This window comes from Eriocheir sinensis, chromosome 58 (genome assembly GCF_024679095.1).
Source record: "Eriocheir sinensis breed Jianghai 21 chromosome 58, ASM2467909v1, whole genome shotgun sequence".
NCBI classification, from domain to species: Eukaryota; Metazoa; Arthropoda; class Malacostraca; order Decapoda; family Varunidae; genus Eriocheir; species Eriocheir sinensis.
In genome coordinates, this window is record NC_066566.1 from 8,236,542 (window position 1) to 8,254,633 (window position 18,092).

General features: G+C 42.2%; 1 protein-coding gene across 4 annotated transcripts in view; it reads right to left on the reverse strand.

The window, feature by feature from the left end:
* LOC126985115 (orexin/Hypocretin receptor type 1-like) overlaps nt 1-18,092 on the reverse strand; it is a 200,619-nt gene that overhangs the window by 144,449 nt on the left and 38,078 nt on the right. The window contains exon 1 of one of the 4 annotated variants that reach the window (XM_050839583.1): nt 1-29. This exon is cut by the window's left edge and continues 454 nt beyond it. The exons of the other annotated variants lie outside the window; for them this stretch is intronic. The gene's annotated coding sequence lies outside the window, so the exon portion shown is untranslated. Of the gene's footprint in view, nt 30-18,092 lie in introns of those variants that run through there. 4 annotated transcript variants of the gene reach the window in all.

The following is an 18,092-nucleotide window of genomic DNA, read 5'->3' on the forward strand; positions in this document are numbered from 1 at the left end:
AATTTGTCTGCTCTCAGCATACCCAGGGGAAACATGATCGACCGAAAAGGATTTTTTTTTTGGGGGGGGGGGGGCAGTGACTCGTCAGGTGATTAATAAAAAAATTTTCTTTGGTGTTCCCAAAACAGAAAATAATGAGCCGCGACACACGGCGGCCGAGGCACACACGGTCTGCTCGCTCCCCGGGCGTCCAGGTGGAATGGAGAGAGGCTGCGTGACCCTCCCCAGCAGCGGCGATCCGTGCTAGGGGTGGAGATTCTCTGCACTCACCCTTTTTCTCTCTTCTTTATTTATGCCTCCTGCTTGTCATCACCTAAAAAGAACTTTGTGAGAGTGAAACTTTCAGTACTTCTGAAAATTAAGACTGATTGATAGGGGTATGCTTTCATGGCGCTTACACTGCTGTGGTCATAAAGTGCTGCTGAAAAGTATGGACACTTCTCGGATCTTGACTTTAAACTACCAGTTTTGTTTCCAGTCACGTTGCTCAATTCTCACGCTGAACTTTGATACACTGAACCTAACACTCATCGTCTTTCATATATTTGCTTAGTTTACTTCGACCTCTCTCACACTGGTGGTCCCAGATGGAAACAAGTTCCGCTCCGTCACACAATCCTAACAAGAGCCCATCAAAGACTCCCATTAATTGGAGATGACTTGGGGGCGGACACCATCCTCAGCGTCACCCCCAGACTCAAGGGCCCTTGCTGGAGAGGCCCTTGGAGAGGGCAAGGATATGATTTATTACCTAAATATCTTGCCTCAATTCACGAAGTAAGTTTTTGGGCAAAATAAATAAAAAGGTGCCCGGATTGAAATGAAATCTCTCTCTCTCTCTCTCTCTCTCTCTCTCTCTCTCTCTCTCTCTCTCTCTCTCTCTCTCTCTCTCTCTCTCTCTCTCTCTCTCTCTCTCTCTCTCTCTCTCTCTCTCTCTCTCTCTCTCTCTCTCTCTCTCTCTCTCTCTCTCTCTCTCTCTCTCTCTCTCTCTCTCTCTCTCTCTCTCTCTCTCTCTCTCTCTCTCTCTCTCTCTCTCTCTCTCTCTCTCTCTCTCTCTCTCTCTCTCTGTGTTAGTCTTTGTCTCTGTCTCTCTCTCTGTCTGTCTCTGACACTGTTTCTCTGTCTCTGTCCCTGTCTCTGTTTCCCTCTCTGTCTCTGTTTCCCTCTCTGTCTCTGTTTCCCTCTCTGTCTCTGTTTCCCTGTCTCTGTCTACGTTTCTCTGTCTCTGTCTCTGTTTCCCTGTCTCTGTCTACGTTTCTCTGTCTCTGTCTCTGTTTCTCTGTCTCTGTCTCTGTTTCTCTGTCTCTGTCTCTCTCTCTCTGTTTCCCTCTCTGTCTCTGTTTCCCTCTCTGTCTCTATTTCCCTCTCTGTCTCTGTTTCCCTCTGTGTCTCTGTTTCCCTCTGTGTCTCTGTTTCCCTCTCTGTCTCTGTTTCCCTCTCTGTCTCTGTTTCCCTCTCTGTCTCTGTTTCCCTCTCTGTCTCTGTTTCCCTCTCTGTCTCTGTTTCCCTCTCTGTCTCTGTTTCCCTCTCTGTCTCTGTTTCCCTCTCTGTCTCTGTTTCCCTCTCTGTCTCTGTTTCCCTCTCTGTCTCTGTTTCTCTGTCTCTGTTTCTCTCTGTCTCTGTTTCCCCCTCTGTCTCTTTTTCCCTCTCTGTCTCTGTTTCTCTCTGTCTCTGTTTCCCCCTCTGTCTCTGTTTCCCTCTGTCTCTGTTTCCCTCTCTGTCTCTGTTTCTCTCTGTCTCTGTTTCTCTCTGTCTCTGTTTCTCTCTGTCTCTGTTTCCCTCTCTGTCTCTGTTTACCCCTCTGTCTCTGTTTCCCTCTCTGTCTCTGTTTCCCTCTCTGTCTCTGTTTCTCTGTCTGTTTCCCTCTCTGTCTCTATTTCCCTCTCTGTCTCTGTTTCTCACTGTCTGTTTCCCTCTCTGTCTCTGTTTCCCTCTTTGTCTCTGTTTCTCTCTGTCTCTGTTTCTCTCTGTCTCTGTTTCCCTCTCTGTCTCTGTTTCCCTCTCTGTCTCTGTTTCTCTCTGTCTCCGTCTCCCCCTCTGTCTCTGTTTCTCTCTGTCTCTGTTTCTCTCTGTCTCTGTTTCCCTCTCTGTCTCTGTTTCTCACTGTCTGTTTCCCTCTTTGTCTCTGTTTCCCTCTTTGTCTCTGTTTCTCTCTGTCTCTGTTTCTCTCTGTCTCTGTTTCCCTCTCTGTCTCTGTTTCTCTCTGTCTCTGTCTCCCCCTCTGTCTCTGTTTCTCTCTGTCTCTGTTTCTCTCTGTCTCTGTTTCTCTCTGTCTCTGTTTCCCTCTCTGTCTCTGTTTCTCTCTGTCTCTGTTTCCCTCTCTGTCTCTGTTTCTCTCTGTCTCTGTCTCCCCCTCTGTCTCTGTTTCTCTCTGTCTCTGTTTCTCTCTGTCTCTGTTTCCCTCTTTGTCTCTGTTTCTCTCTGTCTCTGTCTCCCCCTCTGTCTCTGTTTCTCTCTGTCTCTGTTTCTCTCTGTCTCTGTTTCCCTCTCTGTCTCTGTTTCTCTCTGTCTCTGTCTCCCCCTCTGTCTCTGTCTCCCCCTCTGTCTCTGTTTCTCTCTGTCTCTGTCTCCCCCTCTGTCTCTGTTTCTCTCTGTCTCTGTTTCTCTCTGTCTCTGTTTCTCTCTGTCTCTGTTTCTCTCTGTCTCTGTTTCTCTCTGTCTCCCCCTCTGTCTCTGTTTCTCTCTGTCTCTGTTTCCCTCTCTGTCTCTGTTTCTCTCTGTCTCTGTTTCCCTCTCTGTCTCTGTTTCTCTCTGTCTCTGTTTCTCTCTGTCTCTGTTTCTCTCTGTCTCTGTTTCTCTCTCTGTCTCTGTTTCTCTCTGTCTCTGTTTCTCTCTCTGTCTCTGTTTCTCTCTGTCTCTGTTTCTCTCTCTGTCTCTGTTTCTCTCTCTGTCTCTGTTTCTCTCTCTGTCTCTGTTTCTCTCTGTCTCTGTTTCTCTCTGTCTCTGTTTCTCTCTCTGTCTCTGTTTCTCTCTCTGTCTCTGTTTCTCTCTGTCTCTGTTTCTCTCTGTCTCTGTTTCTCTCTCTGTCTCTGTTTCTCTCTCTGTCTCTGTTTCTCTCTGTCTCTGTTTCTCTCTGTCTCTGTTTCTCTCTGTCTCTGTTTCTCTCTGTCTCTGTTTCTCTCTGTCTCTGTTTCTCTGTCTCTGTTTCTCTCTCTGTCTCTGTTTCTCTCTGTCTCTGTTTCCCTCTTTGTCTCTGTTTCTCTCTGTCTCTGTTTCCCTCTGTCTCTGTTTCCCCCTCCGTCTCTGTTTCCCTCTCTGTCTCTGTTTCCCTCTCCGTCTCTGTTTCCCTCTCTGTCTCTGTTTCCCTCTCTGTCTCTGTTTCCCTCTCGGTCTCTGTTTCCCTCTCTGTCTCTGTTTCCCCCTCTGTCTCTGTTTCCCTCATTGTCTGTGTTTCTCTCTGTCTCTGTGTTTGTCTGTTTGCCTCTCTCTCTCTCTCTCTCTCTCTCTCTCTCTCTCTCTCTCTCTCTCTCTCTCTCTCTCTCTCTCTCTCTCTCTCTCTCTCTCTCTCTCTCTCTCTCTCTGTGTGTGTGTGTGTGTGTATACACACACACGCACACGCACACACACACACACACACACACACACACACACACACACACACACACACACACACACATAAAATGTGTGTATATATGTATTTTCTACGGGTGGGAATTTAACTCGCGGGTCAATTAACCAACACAAACTTAATTAAGTCTTCCTCCCACATAACTTTTTAACCAAACAAGACACGTGCCGAAGGAGGGAAAGGCAGCTTGTTGACCTTTCCTCCGAAACCACAGCTCATTATTTTGGAGAGGGACGCATTGCCCCGCGGCTAATGTCGAGAGTCAGGGTGACGAAGACATTGTTTACTCGTACAATGTACAATGTACGCCTCTGGGGAGGCGGTGGCTGAGTGGTTAGTGTGTGGCCCCCGCGTTCGCCGCGTCATGGACGACGTGCATTCAAGTCCGCCGCTACCACCTGGGATTTTTCAGTAACCGCCGAGTGGCGTAAGACTACCCACATGCTGTCCTGAAGACCACCCATCAACCCGAACCCTAGAAGAACTGTCCTAGTGAGTCAAGAATGAGCTCCGGTGGGCAGCATGAGCTAAGAGGAAATGTTGCCACTGTAACCATGCACATGCCTGCGCCACAATGGGCTGGGGTCGACAATCAGGCCATACCAAGAAAGCCTAAAGGCGCAAAAGCGGAAAAACCGGACAAGCAGGTTTTAATTAAAGCACACTCCGTTGCTACCTTGAGCAAGGGGGCTTATCGCACTATTTCTATCGAGTATCAATATACAAGCTGGAGGCAGCGCAGGAATGACCTAGATTTCGGTACAGTGTTAGTTTTGTATTTAGTGAAACACCTGAATATTGAACGATCCCGAAACCATTAGACGGAGAGGAGAGCAGTAAAAGAGCTGGAGTTGTACTCATAAGAGAATGTTCTTACAGAATAAAGAAAATAAGCATCGAGCAGTGAATAAAAGTCATGCGAATCATATAAGAACGACAATTGTGTGAATCACGCTCGAAGAAAATGACTTATAATTACATGGAATGAAGTAGAAAAATATATCTATATATATATATATATATATATATATATATATATATATATATATATATATATATATATATATATATATATATATATATATATATATATATATATATATATATATATATATATATATATATATATATATATATATATATATATATATATATATATATATATATATATATATATATATATATATATATATATATATATATATATATATATATATATATATATATATATATATATATATATATATATATATATATATATATATATATATATATATATATATATATATATATATATATATATATATATATATATATATATATATATATATATATATATATATATATATATATATATATATATATATATATATATATATATATATATATATATATATATGTATATATATCAGCAACAGATGAGCGAGCACCTTTCCCAGGACACTGAGCTGTGTAATATCACGGTAATTGCTGCAGTCCTGTCGGTCCCTTTTCTCTTTCCAGATAGAGAGAACCAACCCCTTTTACCAGCCAAAAGGAATGGGACTGAACTGTCACACGGCAGACAGCATCACATGCAACCCATGGATCATAGCTTTACTCCAAGCTTTCAGCATCTCCGAAATGATATTACAAACCCCAGCTGCCCTTTTCGTCTATTGTTGGATTAGCAGCCGCCAAATGCGACGCATCCAGAGGGAGCTGTCCGCTTAGGGACTCTGTCTTGTACAACTGCCCAAAGTACTCGGCCCAACGAGCCCGGTACCCTTCCACATCTGATACTATCTGCCCATCAGTCGTTCGGATCGTACTCGTCTGAGATGTGGATTTGGAGCGGAGCTTCTTCAAAGCTCGAAAGGCAGGCCTGAGGTCGTTTGCATTTAAACAATCCTCGACATCCTCAGCGTGACCTCTGAAACATTTCTCCTTATCCCTCCTTAGAAGGGTTCTAGTCCTTCGTGACAGAGTCCTGTATCGCTCTGAGTCCCCAGTCAACCTGGCAGCTCAACTCTCCTCTATATTCTCCAGTGCCTTCCTCGAGGCAACTCCACTCCTAGACCTTGGGCGCTCTCCATTGCTCACCTCGATAACAGTAAGAGTTTCACTCTTAAAAGTATCCCACAACTATCCAGAGTCCTCCAGAGCACTAAGCACTTTAAACCGATTTGAGACCGCCACTGCATACTCCTGAACACACTCCTGGTCCCTCAGTTTCTCACGATGGAGTCCCTGAGGATTGCATCTTGAGTTTTTCTTGTATGTGATGCGTATCCTCATTTTTGCTACAGCAAACCTGTGTTTGGTCGCAAATAATTCGGCACTCCGGAAAACCCGACAGTTCTGAACCATCCTCCAACGAGTACTAATAAGTATGTGATCGATATCCTTTGCCACACGGTCAGCATTGTTATACCAAGTCAGCGGCGAGGCTCACGTCTCTGGAACCAGGAACAAGCAATCCTCAGCCTTCTGAATTTTGCAAAGTTCAGTAGGAGAAGACTGTTTACGTTTCTAGTGCCAGAGCCATGGGGACGAAAGCATTACTCGTAGCTAGCTCTCTCTGTGCGAGTAGAAGTCTGAGGTCGCCAAAGACAAGGAGTGTGTCGGCATAGAACATCTCTTTCTCCTCAAGTTTATACATCTCGGTGGGGGCGTACACTGCAATAAGAGATATGAAGTCAGTGGTGTGCGTAAGGTTTACTTGAAATCTTCACTGGAACCTCATAAATAACGACAAATCAGCTATTATTTGGAGGAATATCTATCACGCTGAGTGCAGTGTACTAACTCTTAATTACAAACTCACGGATATTGTAGATCGGAGAGTGCCATCTAAGACACAGAAGACTTGCTCTAAAGACAAGACATGGTTTATAGCAAAATCTTGAGACTAGAAAGGCTCTTTGGAATAAATATACTGCTCACCAGCTCTGATCCTCCAAGCGTTCAGGTGTTAGTTTGGAGAAATACTGCTATGTTTATCGAACTGCAGAGCAAGTTAATAGGGCTGCAAGAAGGAATTATATGAATAACCTGAAAGATATAGTCAGTGGTGCATCACAAGCTCATAATTGGGGAGCTTCGTTAAACTCTGCTCTGTTTGGTCATGACCCAGAAATTCTCCTTTTCACTGGACCAGACGGGACCTCTGCCTTTCATACATCAGAGAAGGCTTAAGTTTTTTCCAACTTTTTTCAGGGAGTAGTGAGGAGGTTGTTCTCCCTCATACTTGTTTTTCGCAACCGTCCCTAACATCCTTTGCATTTACGTCTTCGGAGATTCACAAGCTATTGCCTGACCTTGACTCCAGTGGTGGCTTGGATCATCAAGGTATTTTTCCAGGTTTTGTTTAAATGTTGACAAAATTTTAACCCTGAAGTTAGTAGTCATTTTTCGCATTTTTCGCTCACTAGCGTATTGTGAAGCTCAGCTGTCACCTCGCCCAAAGAGTCCGGGTCACTATAAATTACTCCAGTCCTGTCAACAGTGAGCGACTACTTGTTAAACATCTTTCCAGTTTCTTCAACTTCAATAGCTTGTTACCAGATACCCAATTTGGTTTTAGAAAAAAAGTATGGGTACCTGTGGTGCCTTCTTGGCCTTAGTGCATCAGGTTCACGATTCTCTGCATGCTTAATATGTTTCTCGCGAGTATTTCTTTGCGGCCGCTGTAGGGCTACCCACATGCTGTCCTGAAGACGACCTATCAACCCGGGGTCTGCGGCATTTATTACAGGCTGGGGCCGACCACCAGGCCCAACCAAGATAGCCTACCGGCGCCAGCTCGACTCACGTCAAACTTTTAGATCGTTCTTTTAACGTAATAAAGATTCTACTACCCAACCTCAACATTGAGCTTTGTCACCGTCAGATGGTTGGTGCTTTGACTTTGTTCTAAAGATAATAATAATCAATAATAATGAGCACCCTCGTTTCAACTCGTTACCGGCTCAATTTTAGCCTATTCATCGTACACGCCAGTTTACAATTCAGCGAGCGTGCTCTTCAACTAATTTTTTTTTTTTTTTTTTTTTTGCGGAACTAAACAATGAGATTGTTTCTCTTCCTGGCGGTGATAAGTTTAGAGCATAATTCAGCCACCACCTGTCACTGGTAAGGTGTTGTTTTTGTCACCCCGCTGTTTTCAGTCATCTTACTCCGCTGCCACTGTCCTCTGTTTCAACTTCATCATCGAGGAACCCTTGTTTGGGTCTATAGAATTTTCTTTATTTTCCCTTTAATGCCCTTTCAGGACTCGATGATGATGATGATGATGATGATAATAATATAAGAAAATTTGTATTTTTTCTTAGCATGAAGTGGATAAAACAAATTCACTTAATGGTCTTCTGAGTAAGATTATATACTTAACGAGCAATTAAAACAAACGAATGCACAGAAATTGTTTCCGAGGTTACCTGAAAGTGACGCCAGAAAGTAAGAGTGTTACCGTGAGACACGCGGAGGCTGTTGCCGCGGTGTAAAAATGTTTTGTCTAAAATATCTGCCTCGAACTCCTGTGCTAATTAGTTTCATTCAAACTTTTCTCATAATCTCCCATATATAAGACATAATAAAATAATATGCTTGAATTACTGCTTTGACATATATGAAAATAATTACCTTGTAAAAAAAATAATTATTGACAAGGTTCTGAACCCGTAAATGTTTATGTCTGACTTTTAAAAGCCTCTGTGAATAACGTGCGCTATTCATTTTCCCTTTCCTGGAACAAAGTTAAGGGTATCAGTAATTTTGATATTCTGGATCTTTTCGTCATTAGTAAAAGATTAATAAATTTTGGTCGTGTTATTAGTTTTATCACATTCCAATTATGGTCATCTCTCTCTCTCTCTCTCTCTCTCTCTCTCTCTCTCTCTCTCTCTCTCTCTCTCTCTCTCTCTCTCTCTCTCTCTCTCTTCCGATTATACGGCGTTCGGCATTCCGGTTATACTCCGGCTATACGGGCACGTGGAACAATCTCGAGAAACCGACCCTGCTCATCGGGTTATTTCTGTAAGAGACAATCCTGAGTGGAGGAGGCCAAGGGGACTCCCACAGGATGAGAAGGGTTCCTGCGTGAAGACTTGCCCGGAGCGACCCCTTGGCTTGGCGTCTTAGGGTGGGCGAGGCGACGCTCCCCTGGCGTGTGCCCCCATTGATTAATTGATTCCTTTCTTTCAAAACAACCAGTATGTTTTTTTCCCTGTACTCCTCTGACTTCTACTGATAGAAAAACAGCATTTATATACGTATAGATATATGAAGAGCATTATTCGTTTTAAGTCAACTGGTCATCATTCCCTTTCTATCCGTTCATTTCTGTTTGTTCATTCCCTCTTTCATGTAACTGCAGTTGAAGGTAAACTCATGAAGAGTAAGTTTAAGGGGCTATCACACGTGGATATTCAGTCAAACCACGATTTCCGCTGGCGTGGTTCTCATATTTCCGTGGTTTTCTGACGTGTCCACGATCTTCCAAAGCTACGGTAGATTTCCCCGAAGGATGACGGTGTTACTCACCACGAAACCAAGAAACAAATGAGAACCACGCTAGCGGAAACCGTGGTTTGACTGAAGATCCACGGAAAATTTGCCCAGTGTGATAGCCCCTTTACGATATTCCCTCTCAAAGTAACATCCATGAGACATACGTGTATGCAGCTACTTCAAAACCCACACCCGTAAGAAATGAGTAGGTTACACACTGTTATAAAGTAACTCCCGTGAGGTATTAGTGTACGTTACTCACTACAAAACTAACACACGTGATTGAAAGGTTGGATGACTGGGGAATGCGGTCATGGCGCCTCAACTGCTGTGGTCAAATAGTAAGTAATTGGCGCACCTTACTTACTGTAAAAGTGACACCCGTGAGAGATCAGTGTGCCTTAATCACCTTAAAAGTAATGCTGGGATCACACATCTGCGATCTCGCTCTGCGACGGTTGGCGATTTTGAAAATGCACGAAATCGTGGGAGCAACGCCATTGTCTCTGCGCGTTTGCCTCTGTTTCAACTCACAGCAACATGGCGAGGGAGGGCCGCTCCCCTATACGCACACGAGGGCGACAGGCGAGGGGACGTCGAGGTGAATCGTGCGTGAATGCGCGCGCCTGTGCGCAGAGGAGCCCAATTTTGAAAATAAAACCCGTTGCGACGGTTCGCGATGGACGCAGGGCCTGGCGACCATGCGCGATCGCCCCTCGTTTAGCCGCTCGACGACGCTCTACGTCGCACGCATGGTCGAGAAAACGTCGAGGGCGCGTCCTTGTACGACCCATATAGGCGGGCAACACTATTCGCACTCTCTCTTCCATCCATCCCCCACACAGCACACATTATAAATATATATATATATATATATATATATATATATATATATATATATATATATATATATATATATATATATATATATATATATATATATATATATATATATATATATATATGTATATATATATATATATATATATATATATATATATATATATATATATATATATATATATATATATTATATAAATATATATATATATATATATATATATATATATATATATATATATATATATATATATATATATATAAATATATATATATACACACACACACACACACACACACACACACTAACTAACTAACTAACTAACTAACTAACCAGAAATTAATCTTGGCACCCTACATATCCCGACGCTCTAAGGCTAAGGTTATTATTTCGGCTGATCAACCTTATAGGTTTTCAATATGGTAAAATAAGCCCCATTTGGCAACGCCAGTTGCTTGTGTCTACTCAAATTTGATAGTCGGTTAGTAACGAACACCCAGTGCTTCAAGTAAGTAGTAGCCCGGGCTACCCTCCCTTGCTGTCGCTGATATTGCTTTATTGTTTCTTGCTTCTAATTCAGCAGTTCTTAACTTGGGGGTCGTGATCTCCTGGGAACGAAGTAAGATGTTTTGAGGAATATTGGATTTTATTCGTATGGTGTAAGGTTTTCTGCATGTTATACCGTATCTACAACTTCTGTAATAAATTGTAAGTGGAAAGAGTTTTACAATCTGTAATTACTTGCTAACAAGCTAATGAAGTAGGCAAGAGAAATAAAAAATTATTTTTTTACTGTGTACTCTAGCTAATAATTTTACTGTGTACACTAACTTATAATTTTGCATTTTGTTAAACCAGTCTATTATTTTGCATTTAGGAATGCTATTCTATTATTTTGTATTTATGAACATTAGGCTATTATCTAGCAGTTAGGAATATTATTCTATTATTTTGCATTTATGAACACTAGGGTATTATTTTGCATTTAGGAATACTATTCTATTATTTTCCATTCATGAATACTAAGCTATTATTTAGCAGTTAGGAATAATATGATATTATTATGAATTCATGAATATTAGGCTACTATTTTGCAGGCGGGCAGAGTAGCGGCGTGTGGCAGGACAGTGTTGAGTGAGAGCGAGCGGTCGCTCGCCAAGACGCCAACGGTTTTTCACACCCTCCCGCTCTCTCGCTGCCATCTCGCTTCTCGAAGCAGCGTCGCTGCCATACGCACGATGTACAAAGTTGCTCGCATATACGCTCGCATACACCGCGACCCCTTGCGTTTGACTAGGGTATGCAAGCGCATGCTGCGATGGTCTCTCGCTAAACCGTGCGAATAATCGTGCGATTTGGCCAATATCGCAGACTTTCTGCGAACTTTTTGAACATTTCAAAATATTCGGCACCCGCAAGTCGTGCGAGCTTTACCGCGCGACTATTGCGACTAATCGCAGGGACGTCGCTACGATGTCGAGCGTATATGCCGATTTCGGAAATTTTAAAAATCACCAACCGTTGCAGAGCGAAATCGCGGATGTGTGATCCCAGCATAACACCCGTGAGAGATCAGTGTATACCTTAATCACTTTAAAAGTAACACCCGTGAGAGATCAGTGTGCCTTAATCACCTTAAGAAACACCCGTGAGAGATCAGTGTATACCTTAATCACCTTAAAAGTAACACCCGTGAGAGATCAGTGTGCCTTAATCACCTAAGAGACACCCGTGAGAGATTAGTGTACCTTAATTACCTTAAAAGTAACACCCGTGAGAGATTAGTGTACGGTGCTCACAGTAAATATAACACCTGTAAAAAGAAATAATCGAAGTAGATTTCCGTAAAAAGTAACACCCATGATAAATAAATTGCAATTAGACTAAGTACGAGTAAAGAAAACACAGGTCATCTAGTCATAACTTTTATATTTAATGGATTATTTCCTTGATTAGTTTTTACTTCGTGATATCGGATGGATCTGATATCAATACGTGTTGTGGTCCATTCTTCACTTGCCAGGTTCCATTTCCATCAGGCTTAAGGAAATCAATCAATCACCGGGACAATAGGCCGAGGGTCGCGTTGCCTTGCCAACCCTATGACGCCATTCCCGCTGTCTCTCCCCCTTCCTATCGTAAGGAAGTAATGGCAGGATTCGCCCACTTGCCCTTCTGGCCTCGTCCACATATTTTTGTCTCCTACATATTAACGTTTTGAACAAGGTTGATATCTGGGTGGCGCGCCATAATCTCATATAGCAGGAGTTTGCGTCTATGGACTCTGCAGGTAATGAGGTACATTCATTCTTAGCAGGTGTCACCAGTGATAGGGTCACAGGGCCCACGGAGCTTGAGCTATTCTTTCAATTATCGTACATTGCCTGTGTTTCTCTGGGGCTTGTAACAATTACACTTCAATATAATAAGTGACACTATTGTTAATAAAAACGTAGCTGATCATTCTCGTTGTTTTATTTATTGGTAAACGAGAGAAAATATAAATGACATAAAGCAATTCTAGAGATAATTCATGTTTTTGCTAGGACACCTATTTTCAAAGACGTCGGTTTGCCACTTCGTCATTATTAGTGTTCATGTCTCAAAATTATAAAGTAAAACAGGGAGTGTTGTGAGATGAATAATCAGAGGCCTCGGTAAACACAGCTTCATTCTGCTGAACTGTAGTCAAGAGGAAGGACGCATGGCTGACTGAATGTCTAAGCCGAGGGCCGGAGGTAAGTGAATGACGGAACACTATTACGAGCGGGTGAACATGTTAATGAACAGCTATTTCCAACAATTTATAATGCTTAACAATAATGATAATCCCGAACGATACAAATACCTTTCACAACGGGGAGCCTTAGCGACTTGCAAATCAGAATCTTCGACTCTCTGAACAGGTATCGACAAAGCCATATATACTTTGGCTGAGCGAGTCCATAACGCCGGCCAAGCTAATCCGCCGTAGGACTTCCTGGCGTGAAGCAGTGTTGTTCTGTACTACACTATCAAGATACGTGATTTTTTCTAGATCCTAATATCTCTGCCACACGCATGTACAGACTATACTGTTTTATCCCGTACGCCTCCAAACACCTGTACCTTGGTCATAGTCCAGGGGACCTGAAGACTAAATTTAAATAACAAATGGCTTCGCCTTCTCGTATAGAACCTCAAGGCAAAACCCAAACCTCCAGTGACTCGGCGAGGATTACTGCGACCTCAATTACATCTTTTATTCATTTTTTTGGAGAAGTGCTTCTGTGGGCTTTTTCTGTTTGTTTACCCTTGACATAATATGCTATATAAAATAAAGGCAAAGACAAGGCAAACACAAGGTCGGTGACCCATGCACTGCCAACAGATGATCTACAATGACTTTTAACACAACTTTACCTAATGACCACTCCATACGTGTACTGACAGGAGATGGCTATACCTTTCCTTCAATACCGTGTTTACAGCAAATAAGCTTAATACAACCTCTCCCACTCCGCCATTTTAAAGAGTTCTCAATCTTAGATATATACACAAATAATACTTGCATAAGCCCCAAGGAGTTGCAGGAGAACTCATACCTCACAATGCACTGCATCAAACCTTGTTGAGATTGATATGGAATGTAAGAGTTGCTTGTCGAAACTCAGTGGCGCTTCACCAGTACGCGAAACGCTAAGATACGGCCGAAATGCTGTCAGCATTTCCCTGATCCAGTAATGAAATGAATATCTTCCATCCTTTAGAAAAAAAAAACATAATCAAGAAAGTTATTAATTATATCTGGCACATCTTCAAACACAAGTATATCACGATCAGCAACTGTTCTTAAAATATATTTTGTTTTTACAGGATCATTGCCTAATTCTATCCAAAAGTGTTTAATATTACTAGGCCGTTAATCATGAACCTCCTGGCACAGGGTTACTTGAATTCTCAACCTCTTCTTAATCAGAGTGAACAAGGTTTTGCTTAAATCTGGAGAAACAAAGTCATAAAACACTGACTGTCGCCATTTGCCTACCAGTCCGCTGAGCATCAAAGTTTAGTCTCTGCTTTGATTTTTCTCATTTTAATACAGGATGTTCACATGCAAAAACCAAGTTTGTAGTATACTGATGCGCAGTAAAATAAAAATGTAATGGACTACCCCATCCAATTATAATGTGAACATTCAGAAATTCCCCGTATTCACGTCATAAATCCCTGACAACATTGTTTCTTGTGACGAGACTGAGCAGACCATTTACTTTTTCTAGGTCCTGACCATTGTTAGAGGGAAAAAAAATCTTTTATATTAGCATTAATTTGAATTCCGAGCGGCGCTTTTTGTTACAGCTTGGCACCTGTGATGAAGTTGGCCAAACTTCTATGGCTGTGAGTGAGGCTCGGAGCGAACTTCTTCATGTTCCATAAACAGGTCGGATTTCGCAATGTCCTTATCGAGACCCCTGACATACCTCTTCTTGTCTCTCCTCAAGAGAGCTCTATTTCTACGCGACAAAGTACCATATTAGTCCTGATTCCTAACATGTTGGTTGCACGATGTTCAACGTCTTTCCCAAGGCAAATCCATTCTTGATATCGTACGTTAACAAATGCATTCCTCAGCTGCTTGGAGAGTTTCACGCTCGAAGGCATTCCATAGTAATGGTACGTGCTTAAGCGTGCTGTGAACATTAAACTGATTTAAGACTGGCAATGTTAAATATAATATAACATACGCCAAGTCTATCAGTTTCTCAAGATGAAGCGCAGTATAGTCACATCTTGCGTCATTTGCACTTTACGCGAAGCTTGAGTTACGCAAAATCAAGTCTTCGATCAACTGAAACAAAGTCGGGACTCCAAAAAGCTGCAGTTTCCAATAACCCTAACGTCTCCTAACGAAGATGTGGTCTGTTTCTTCAGCTATCCTCCAGCATCACTATGCTATGTCCAACGCAGCGGTGTAGCTCTGACATATGATAGCACAAACCTGCTTTTCTTAAGCTTCTGAATCTTGTAAATTTCTGAGAGGACTTTTGGTGTCACTGGACCACATCAGTAGATGTGCCCTCGCGCTACTGATCTCGATACTGTCAGGCTCCCTTGTCTCAGAGATTCTTACGTTTTCGACCTAAAGCGTTATGAGCAGATTTATAGTGGGACAGTCGGCGATCCATAGATTCCGTAAGAATTATCCTGCACTTGTCAGGCTCTCCCGATGCGGGTGCATTTAATATAAGGAATCCTCGGGGTGGTCGAGCCCCAAAGCAAAACCGGTTCGAGGTTTCGACAGGGCCTCTACATTCTGTTTTGTGCCTGGCGCCGTAGGTAGAGTTAAGTAACTTTTGAAAAGAAAGATTTCTTCGGAAAGTTTACCTCTCAAGAAGCAGTGTGTCTAGGCGAACCGTGTTTTCTGAAAATTACAAGTTCTCTCTCTCTCTCTCTCTCTCTCTCTCTCTCTCTCTCTCTCTCTCTCTCTCTCTCTCTCTCTCTCTCTCTCTCTCTCTCTCTCTCTCTCTCTCTCTCTCTCTCTCTCTCTCTCTCTCTCTCTCTCTCTCTCTCTCTCTCTCTGTGTGTCTATGTGTGTGTGTGTGTGTGTGTGTGTGTGTGTGTGTGTGTGTGTGAAAGATAGAATATTTTTTAACCCCCGTCAAAACTTTTAATCACACTCCGTTTGTATCGCTTACTTGAATGGATCCTTTATGTCGGTCATTATTCTTCACTTGCAGCCCACACAAAAGCTCCCCCCTCTCCCACTACATACTACGTCTCCTCCATACTCCTTCGTTCCAATCTAATCTCCGTCCCTCACTGCCTCACTCCACCCTCGCTCGCAGTTCCCTTAAAATACATCCACTTGTGTATTCCTCTCAGCGATCGCCCTAAGCATTTTGTGAAAAAAACTGAAACAGGCCTCGATCCCGCGGCTTAGACGCAGGACCCTCCCGCCGTCCTCACCCTAATGCGTGTAAACAAGACGAGCGCCTCTCCCACGAAGAAGGGATGCTGTGCGAGGCTCTGATACTTGGAAGGTGGTGAAGAGGGAAGGTACAAGGGAATGAAAGTGTGGGGATGCTATAATGGCTAGCGAGTCTTGTGAAGTTAAGGCGCATGGGGTTTGGGACGAAATAGATATGCTGCAGTACTTGGTAGTTGTTGGGGTAGTGCGTTGCATTAGATTGGGATTAGGAAAAGAGTAGCGGCATTATAGCGCTTAAAGGACGGTTGGCACAGTACATAGTGTTTGAAGAGGCAGCGTCCTAATGTTACCATAATGTTACAGATAATCATTCAGAGGTTAATGGAAGGCACATCTTTATAAACACGATACTGGAATACGTGGGAGATGTTTTGAGTGAACGGCTCAACAACCAAGTACCGCAAACATAGTAAAGTACTTGTGTACTTATACGCCGATCAAAATCATTCGTTTATGACAAACCTTCGGTAAACTTCACTACAGTTCACCGTATTGTTCACGGTCAGTAACTATTTTTCATTATCTTACTGCTCAAATATCTCCGCTACATTAAACAGTTCACTATAGTTAAAGCTAAGTCATATCTTACTAATTGAATAACTTACAATATATATATATATATATATATATATATATATATATATATATATATATATATATATATATATATATATATATATATATATATATATATATATATATGCAGCGGCAGGGTTGGGAAAAAAAATATCATATTTAGTAAAGCACTCGGCAAGGTGTCTTACCAAAGATCTTTAAGCACGATAAAACCTCATGGCATAGAGGGTTAAGCGTTGAGGTGGATCATGGCGTGGCGTGGTGGCGGGATACAGATGCTCAGGTGGACGGTGGCAAGTTAGATTCGGCTCGTGTAAGTGTGTAAGTTTTTCGCGGTGATCAGTCAACGGGTCACTAATATTTATCAGCTTCATAAATGATCTTAACTGCTGAATAATTACTGACATCAGTAGGTTTGCTGATGCCACAGAAATGAGTAGACTTCTCAGATCAAATAATGACACTGTGGTATAACAGAATAAACTACACGTCCTGTACGATTGGTTAAGAAAAGTGGTATGTACAACAACGATAAATGTAGCTTCTTAAGTGTAAGAAAAATTAAAGTAATGGGGTGTATTCAAGGTTGCCAGCCAGCGGGAGTCACCACCGACTACATCTTTGTGCCATGAATCTTGAACTGCTTTTTTCAATTATCGTAAATTACCTGTTTCTCTGGGACTTGAAACAATTACATTTCAATACAATAAGAGATACTTTTGTTAGTAAAACTGTAGTTGATAATTCTCGTTGTTTTATAAATAGGTAAACGAGACAATATAAATGACTAATTGAAAACTTAGCCTCATAAAAATCTTTCTTGCATGAAAGCACTGCGAAATCAAGCAGATGACAGATTTTTTTTTAATATTACTTATATTAGAATATTTGCTGAGTACCTACTTTGGGTATATAAGTCTCGCCTTCGACGAAATTTATCAAGAAACAATAACTGAAAGAATAGTTCAGGCTTCGTGGGCACAAAGACGTAGTCGCTGGTGACATCTGGTAAGGGTTAATATGCCCCGATGCACATTAAAAAAAATAGGACACTCCAGCTTCGAAGGGGATTTGTGAGTAAATGTGAGCTCTGATCTATGATCTAGATATTATCGCTTTACCGAATAAAACCAAACAAATAATTGTCTTGTTATACATAAATTCAAGTTCAGGAAGGAAATAAGGAACATTTGGTTTACGGACAGAGAATGAATATAACAAACGAAGCAGTTATGTAGTTGATGCGATTTTGATTGACAGTAATTAATGAAGGCTTGATAATTCATCGATAATGAAGGGAGTTGGTGAATAACTCATTTTCAAGAGTAACCACAGGTAGGCCGACCGGTCTTTTGTGGTTGCCTTAAATTCTTGCGTAACCTTGTGGTAAATTATTTATGAAATTACATGCTGAAACGAAGAGTAAAGGAGAAAATGAAAATACAAGATCCTCTCAAACACTCATCAGCCGATAGTCCTGCCGCCCGTGCCGCCGTCCTCCCCGGCCTGCCTCACCTGCCCCGCCCCGCCCCGCCCCGCCCCGGCACCCGTGGTATTTATGTTCACCGTTTTGCTACACGTTCGGCCAATTATGCAAATGGAGGAAGACGTGATCCCTACAATCCTTCCTCTAAATGGTTCCCTCG